The sequence below is a fragment of the Pocillopora verrucosa genome, chromosome 14, assembly GCF_036669915.1.
Source record: "Pocillopora verrucosa isolate sample1 chromosome 14, ASM3666991v2, whole genome shotgun sequence".
NCBI lineage: Eukaryota > Metazoa > Cnidaria > Anthozoa > Scleractinia > Pocilloporidae > Pocillopora > Pocillopora verrucosa.
This window is the reverse complement of record NC_089325.1, coordinates 19779040-19788474: the sequence shown is the minus strand read 5'-3', so window position 1 is coordinate 19788474 and position 9435 is coordinate 19779040. Positions and strand designations below refer to the sequence as shown.

The window sequence follows — 9435 nt, the reverse complement described above, 5'->3', positions numbered from 1 at the left end:
AGAGGGCATGATTGAAGGTGAGGCGCTCTCATCAACTTCTAGGCGAAGAACTCCTTCCATACAACCAAGACCTTGAAAGACATCGGGGTAAGTCGCAACAATTCGCTCCGTATCCAGTTCCTGATAACTATCCTTGACTTGCAAGATGTTCTCTTGTTGGACAGTTATTAGTCTCATTTGCTGTGCTGCTGAAGAGCCAAGAAGGGGAGTTTAATCTTCATCAATAACCGCAAATTCAGCACGATACTTCTTCTTGTTCTTTGGGTTTCGCAGGGATAGTTTCGCCACTCCCAGCACCTTCAAATTCGTTTTAGATTACATGCTTAGCTTCCACTTGGTCTTTTTAATTTCGGTGTCTCTTGGAAGAAACTTGAAGGGAAACACATGGCAAGAAGCTCCTGAATCGACTTGCATCTTTACTAACTCATTTCCTATATCCATGTGAGCGAAAATTTTGTTCTTGAGCTTTGACATGTCCACGGCGTTAGCGGTGTGAGCCAAAGACACAGACAAGATCTCTCCTTCTGAAGAAGAATCTGAGATGTCATCGAGCTGGTTCACTTTCTTGCGTTTAGACTTCTGTGAACACTTCTTCTTGAATTCGCGGGAATTCTTGAAACACTTTGCTGCAAAGTGGTTGGGTTTTCCACATGAAGAGCAGGTTTTTCCATATGCAGGGCACTTATCTCTTTTCCGTTCGTGCCTTTTACCGCAGTATTTGCATTCGGCACTTGGCTGATCTTTTGGACCTTTACCATTTTGTCTAGGTGCCTTCGGCGTCTTGTAATCTTCTTTTTGGCTGACCGCGTTTGCTTCTTGTTTAGTGAATTGGCTCGGCGCAAGGCCTTTAGCTGTGCTGCGGTAGCTTCATTCGCCCGACAGATGTCAACACATTTCGACAGCGTTAATCCGGACTCTTGGAGTAGTTTTCTACGTATGCCATTTTCACGGACACCACATACGATTCTATCGCGGATAAGGTCATCTTTCAAAGTTCCAAAGTCGCAAGTTTCGGCGAGCGCTCTGAGTGTAGTGATGTAAGTGTCGATTGATTCTGCCTGTTCCTGCATGCGGTTGTTAAATTTGTATCTTTCAAAGATGATGTTTGTTTTCCCGATGCAATGATTTGCCCATAACTCCAGCACTTTGTTTATGTCTGCTTTTTCTTCATCGCTTTGAAACGGCAGGCCATTGTGGACTTTGAGAGCCTCCTTGCCAATACAAGTAATTAACGTTGCTACGCGAAGGCGGCTTGTTTTCTTTCGTAATTCGGTGACTTCTTCATAGGCATCCCATACCTGTCGCCACTGTTTTCATTCTTTTGAGAGATTTACACAGCGTACCTCTAGTTTCGGGGGTAAGGAGACGTTACACGAGAATGTAGTTGTTATGTTCGTACTACTTGTCGATGGCGGAGTGGCATTTTCACCGTCGGCTGGCATTTTGACTACATGTCTTCGCTGAACAAGGCGCCTGAACGTATCGAGCTGCACGTCTCCTAACTGGAACGAAGACCGTCTTTACCAGTCGCTGCTTGAGCCGTTCACTCCTGACACCATGTATAAATCAGGACTCGTTACTTGATAAACAGTAAACTCAACGGAACTTTAATCTGGAACAAAGCAATGCCATATTGTCAAAAACGGACAACAACAACTCGAGCACATGGTCGAGCTAAATGTTGATTGGCTGATCTAGACAATTGACATATCGTCACAGTCCTGTCTCTAGTTATTTATCCTTCAGGCTGCAACTTTGAAAGTCCGGGTAATGAGTGTTTCCAAGAAAACTTCCTTCTGTATCTTTCGCAGTACTTCTGTGCCCTTGTTCCATACAATATTGTGCATCGTGACGTCTAATTTTCGCGACCCGGCCCCCGCGGACAAATCTTATGGCTGTTACACCTCATAGCCTGGAAGCTTTGTTTCAATATTTGATAGCCTTCTATTTATCTTTCTTCTCTCAGCTGTTGATCCTTGGGCAGCTCATCTCAGGTATGTAGATTTATTTGCTTTTGTGGTTGACGATGAGAGCATCCGCTCAATTGGATCTCACCTCTTGATGTTATGCATAAACGGGCACATCCCGATATGCTTTAACGCCACCCGACTCCTTCAAGGGTTCATCATCATCATTATCTTTATCGTCTTCATCTCTGTACGCACCACTTTTTATTGGTTTGCTTGTGTGTTCCTCTGAAATTGATATTGAGCGACCCTTGGGTTACTAATACTGTGGGAACGAATCTGATTTTTCACGTCAGATGTCCCCCCAACCCGTAATACCAGTATTTTCCTTCGTTTTTTTCTTGCGTTGCCATGCTGATACCCTTGCCTTCTGCTGAGTTATCCCAGAACTGGCCATGAGGGAGAAATAAGGCACAATTTCTCCATCCAAGTTCACAGTGTTAAATGAGTACCGCCAGTTGAGGCCGTCAGCAAACGAAAACAACTAAAACAAACGAGAACAACTAAAACAAACGAAAACAACTAACACAAACGAAAACAACTAAAACAAACGAAAACAACTAAAACAAACGAAAACAACTAATGAATTTACGTAACTAACAATAAACGATTACGTAACGCGACGCCGAGAACAAAAAACTACGAATAATTTAAAAAACAAACTAAACATGATAAAATAACCAGAATTTAGAAAAAATATGCGGAAAAATTTACTTCTTGTGGCTACACAGAGTTGAAAAAACAGAAGTTCCTTGGATACTAAAGAGATCAAACCAAATTTTTTTGCCCCATAAAAATTTTACTTAGGCACATGATAAAGTTGAGGCTTTGGATGCATCTCAAATGGTTTACGATAAAAGAAAAATGAAAGTATTTTTAAGTTGCTTTGGGGTAACAAGGGTGAACAAATTCAACGAACTGAAACGATAACAGATTACCAAGACTTTCGGGAATCTAAGAAAGCTTTGAAAATTACATGGATACTTAAACATATTTCTGATTGTAAATCTAAATGGAAATCCTTCTGCACTTTTTACCTATCTAAGGTCAGAGGAATACTAGTTTTTACTTGTTACTCAGCAAAAAAACATAAATCGCGACTCCTCTTCTTCACTGTCAAATATGGCTGTTTATAAATTTTGTCCAACTCATTCCTTTTGTGTATATTACGGTATGACATCGGCCATTAAATGGGCTACAAAGGCCCCAAAAATCGAGATATTGCTAGCAGAGCTAAATTCAACCAACAAACCGAGCCAACAAGATATTTATTAGTAAGAAATGTACCATTTCTGAGAAAAACCAAGAAAAATGGATTATTGACTGTGTCTGAAGATGTCGGGAGCATTGATTGGAGGTCGATTTATTTTAGTACCTAAGAAAGCGTGAAAGTCGGGTTCTTTTAGTTTAAGTTCTTTCACAAAAGAGTTGCTTCAAACTCTTCTGTTAAAAATTCATGTTTAGGACAAAGATCTTTGTTGCTTTTGTAAAAACGCCTAGGAAACGCTTATCCACCAGTTCTGGGGTTGGCCGGTAACAAATCATTTTAGGAATAGCGTGCGTCATTTCTTAATTTAGGTTAATCTGATACAAGCCTTTCATATTAAAAAAAAACTAACGGTACCGCAAACCGTGTGTGTATTGTATCGTTTTTTGTATTGTTTTTTTTCAGTGTGTGTGTCTTGCGCTTTCTAGTATCATTGATATTTAAAAAATCGTACCAGTTTATCCCATTTATTGTTTGCTGTTAAGTAACCTTTCTTGTTGAGCTGCAAGATGCTGTGTGTGTAAGAGCCTTTGACATGTTTTGAACCACAGCAATCCCGCTACGCCGGGTACATTACAAGTCGAACTCTCAATCTTTATTCCTTTTTTTTAGTGAATGCGACGTGAATTTCGAGAAACCTCGAAAAGATGAAGTTGATTTGCTTAAAGTTAAGAAACGAACTGAATGTCAAAGTAGTACGTTCAATCAATCAGTAGCGGGTGTTTTAGCGATCATCCAATCGGGAGCGAGTAATTTTGACCTCTTCAGAAACAACATTACAAAAAAAAGACCCGGCTCTTTATCGACCAGTCAGCATACAGTAGCTTTGCTCTCTTTGTCAGGTATAACCTAGGCTTCGTTTAAATGATCGGCTGACACGAGGCTGACAACGATTGAGTAAGTATACATTTTAAGACGTTTTCCATAGATTTTTAACACCCATAGGTGCGCCAAAATGAAATTTTTTTTTGTGATGAGGGTTGACATTCCTTCCCTCAGATCTGGGTAGAGCAACATGGGGGACTATGATAATAGATAGGAGGAACGGGTATCCCTTGCTTTATTAATCGGCTTGAATATCTCAGATAATCTTAATCAGAAAAGTTTCCTTACTAGCTGGAAATGTCTTCTCCATCATGGCCTTTTCGTCATATTGAAAGTTAGCATAAAAAGGAAGTTTATTGGCCAAACACAACAGAAATAATGGAAAAATATGGTAAACTTTAACACACCGAAAGAATTCAATAAAATAGCACATAATAACATGACACAAACTTTTAATATACCTTGAAGAAACTTGAAAAGACATGAAAAGTGAGTGATGGCGCGATAATAAAATTGATCAAGCAAGCGATTCAACAGTTAGTAAAGACTTGTTTTTTAGGATAGCGGCTAATTCAACTATGCGGCAATTCACTCAAAATTCTGTTCCCTCCACAAATTCTGAGGGTAATACAAAGCCATGGCCTCTTCGTTCCTTCAACTTTATGTGTCCCCGACTGATGATAACTTTCTTAGCATCGTCGCCTTTCTTTTCAATGAAAAACCTTGAAGAGATAAAAGATAAGTTTAGGCTGATGTGAGTGATTCAAATATTTGACTTGCAAATGAAACTACGGTCTATAGAAACCAGAGAGGAATCGGATGTTATTGAATGGCCTTGAACTATACTCACGCGAAAGCAATTCGTATAATTTTGATCCCTCTGTAATATTGGAGCCAAAGCTTTCCTCTTGTCAGAACAAGTCTCCATTTCCTATCAAATGCCTGCATCAGAGGAGAAGCGATGGGCCATTTCCAATCATTCGGCACCAACCAAGTCAGAACGACGGCACTTTCACTCTCTATTTCCACGTAGACTGTGGCCTATAAAAAAAATGAATAGAGAGAGTCAAGTCGATATGCGATATAGCCAAAGAAATAAATTCTTAAAATTTAAAGCCAAGCAATAGTATTGCGATTGCTTGGAAATTTGCGTGCGTCTCAACACTATTTGGGGAGCTGGCAAAGGGATATATTTCACTGTTTTAAAGTGCGCCAATTGGCTGCCAAAGAATATTCGTAGCTTGCACTGAACATCGAAGTTTTTTCCTAGCAAATTCGTTAACCATATGGTGTTACGCCAACGACAATAGAAGTTTTTATTTGTATTTTTGACTCCACAAAATTGTTAAGCTTTGGAAAAGTAACCATGCAAAAAAAATTATTTTCTTTCTAGAACGTTCGTAGCAACGAATCCGTCCTATACACTGTATGATATGTAAATTAGTTTACTATCGTTAGAAGCAATATTCTTACTTCCTTTAGAGACCATGCCTTTGTCTGCTCGTCAATGGCATATAAGTCCAAGTGTTTTCTTGCGTTGTCTCTGTTATGTACCACCATTTCTGATTGTCGGATCACATCAAGGCAACCAGGAACACCACACTGGACAATACGCTTTGGACAAGTAACTATATGAAATGGAATATCTTTTCTGTCAAAAGTCAATGGGACAATTATTTCTTCAGTTTGCCATGCTTCGGTTAGATCATACATTGAAAGTAATTACACATAGCATTGTGGTAAAACTGCATAATACTCCGCCTATTTAACTGCGTTTTCGTGAATCCTGGCACGAAATATGCATTAATAAGTCAAATGTTTAAAAGGTGTCTCAGTAGCTTCCCAAGAAGTGAAACTGTGGCGTGCGGTTCTCAGATCGAATTTTAAAAATTAACTTTTTTGGGTTCGAAATGTTAACAGGGTTTATAATAGACGAGAAACGAATATTTTACAATTTTGAAATGACGTAGTATACTATCTCACTGTCATCTGACACTCGCCAACGTCTTTTTTAAACTTTGATAAGATGACGTACGTAATATTTTTAAACAACAAGGAAATCAAGTGCCACCGATCGAGGAGTTACATGAAAATGCTGCAAAGAGACAGGAACAATTAACCTGAAAGGCTTTCCCTATAATACTTTTTAATCATCCGATGAGAGCGGCTACCATGTAGCCGCTACTTTTCAACACTGAACGTATATTAGCACCACTGGCGAGAACATTTAGTGGGGAAAACTTTCACAAAAACTTACTAACCGAGGTGGAGGTCTATTGATGCCTTACATCGGCCTAAGTGTAAAATACCGAAAAAAAAAGGACATGCAAAGTACCTCCCAAGTTCTAATCCACATGTTTAGGGACAAGAAGCGGGAAGGCAAGGACAGAGCTGTGTTCGGTGGCGATGCATTTCCACCCTCCTTGCTCTGGCTCCACACGCGCAATTAGACGTTTCCTTTGGACAGAGGTGTAAGCTTAGTTGATTCCTCGCAATCTTTTCAGGGCATGTATTGCACTGCACAGGAATTTCGCCACACCCCTTCCGGTGGGTTAAGATTTCCTCTGCTATCAGCGAACTTTTGCAATATTTACAAGTACAATTTAAAGCTCTTGCTGCATTTCTGAGAGCGATGTTCGGAATTTAACATAACAGAATAGTATTGCACACTGTACATCTTGTCGCAACTTGTTCCTCTTATCTGCTATGGCACGAACTGCAAATTGAATGGCCACACTTTGACACCAAGTAGCAAGTTATCATCAGCTCGTAACTAAAACAGTTTTTAAAACATAAGTGCGTTTGGCTGATGGATAGTGGACATGTACACTCAACTGTATCCAAACCTTATTGTGTCGCAGAGGTGTATAACCTTAACTCAAACATAAAATTTTAGAGACGGTTTTCAATAGGTCATTTACAAAGTGTGTATGGCATATTGCCCTTAATAAACACAATTCACGACAAATATTTTAAACGTAGTGGAGAAATGCCCGGAAGCTGGGAAGGTTGTAATAGAGACTAATTGCCCGGCGGTCAGAAATTTCTCTAAAATATCTACGAAATGCTCAAGTCTAATTAGTTGAAAGCATTGTAACTTCGTTTAGAATTTTCAAGCGATTCATAAAAGGAAGAGGACTTCGCAGCTGACTTTTTTGCGAGCTTGGACATAACATGAAATAACCATGTGCTCGTCACTTAAAAAAATGTTATGGCTCCGCTCACGGGGACAGTTTTAACAAGACTATAACAGTGTCACTGCCGAGAATGTCCTTGTGAGTCAAATCATCGCTTGTTGGAGCTCAACAATTCCATTAAACTTTTTGAAATCGCTCAAAAATTCTAAAAGAACATAATATGTACAGAGGTCAACACGATACTTCCCGTTTAACTTTGTTAAAAATTTGAGACTGCAGGGCACTTATGTTTCTTAAAACCGAGCATGTGAATTGACACCGCAAGATTTCACTTAAGTGTTGAGAATGATGGTGATTTCATTCTATACTAATTGGACTCGCGAATATGGTCAGCCACAAAGTAAATCGCTTGACAATTCTAAACGAAGACACAACACTCGCAAGCGATTGGAACTAAGCATTTAGTACGAATTTTATAGACATTTCTGACCACAAGCGATACATTAGGTCATATAAACCACCGCGAAATTTAAAATTAGAACAATAAAATTGAACACAACGTTAAAAAAAAACCATAAAACGTTATTTATCCAAGTAATGAATACACGTTTGGTGCTCCACTTAATGAAAATTTCAATCGTGAGGTTGAATAACTCGTTTCATCTCTGCCTGGACATTTTCTAGTATTAAGATAGCGAACCTTACCAAACTGGACATTGCAACTGATCAGGAATCGGGTTATTGAAATCGAGAATGTTGTCCATTAAAAATTTTCCGCAGGCGGTCTAGAAGCTCAAGTAGCGTATTTTTTTTTTTTTTGTAGAACAGCTGACGTGTGTTCACGGTTTCCATGAAAAAGCACCGCACATTCAATTTGACAGTATTTGACGAGTTAACTTTGCCCATTGTTTTAATTAAGATCAGAAGAACCGACCAGATCACACTTCAAAGTGAGATGAAATGTAGCATAGTATAATAGCTGTACCCCATTGTAACAATCGATCTTTCACCGTTTGCTTTCGGTCGAACTCAATAATAATTGTCTGTACGATAGCGAAATTTCTCTGATTTCGGTTGGATAACACCGGAAGTACGACAGCTAGTTCTGTGGTTAGCGAGTTAAAAATGCCAACTGTTTTGACGACAAAAAATGGAGTTTCTCGTCTTCGTGGCTGGAAATTCACTCAAAGTTTCCACTGAGTCCTTGATAGTAGCAAGCAACACTTCTTTCGCGCAACAGGAGGAGTTGAAACATCGCATTAAAAATGAAAAACAAAACGGAACAACGCTAATTAAAATAAGACGAACCGAACTACTTTCAACGTCTAAATTGGTGCCGTTCATATAACCTTTCTGATGAGCGTTCTAACACCAAAAAACCCTTGCTCTGCAGGCTATCATCTCAGCATACTCCCTTATTCAAGTGTCACCTTTGATCTATAAAAAAAGCTTGCTTTCTCTTCCAATCGCTTGCGTGAATTTCCAATTACTCTATTCCCTGGCCACACTTACCAAAAACGCTGTCAAGGTAATTAAAGTACACGCCCAAATTTAGAGCCAGTTGACATTAAATCAAACGTTCCCCGTCTCCTCATCTAATCAGTGCAAAAAGTCAGAAAAGCCGAGATTTGCTCAAAAGAAATCGAACATGTCTGAAGACCACCTCTCTGCTCCACTCGATCAATCTGAAGTAGACACACAGGCCTCAACCATGCTACAAAGGTGGCAAGATAATGTAGACAGAAACACATCTGTCACAAGAACGTTTGTTCACTTGCGGCAAGAAGCCGCAAGAAGCAGGAAAGGAGAGTAAGGAACATTCAATTTTCTACAAGACACACCTCTGGTCAAATTGCAAATCTACTGGCGACGAATATTCCAACTCTGGCGGGAGTAAACCCCACAAGGTATTTTCTTTCAGAGCGTTTTCAATGTTCACGCTTCCTATACAGGAACATTTTGATCAATACATTGAAATTGTTACAATTTTTGTCTAGTCATTTTCTGTCTCTGGATATGACAACTTTGCAAAATTGCCAGGTATCTTTCAAAGGAGCTAGATAAAGGCACGCATATTGGGTGAATCTAATTACTCGCTATGAACGTGCCGTGCTACACAGCAGCAGCACGACTTGGTTTCAAACGAAGGGAAACGAAAGGTGATTGAAATTTGGAAGCAGAAGAAGGAGAAACAAGTCAGTATTTCACAGAGTGCTCAAAGACTTCAAAACAAGACGCT

The 9435-nt window shown here is 39.5% G+C and overlaps 1 pseudogene; it reads right to left on the bottom strand.

Annotated features, from left to right (window-relative positions):
• Positions 1–210: 210 nt before the first annotated feature.
• Positions 211–1559, bottom strand: LOC131793346 (uncharacterized; annotated as a pseudogene).
• Positions 1560–9435: the final 7876 nt, after the last annotated feature.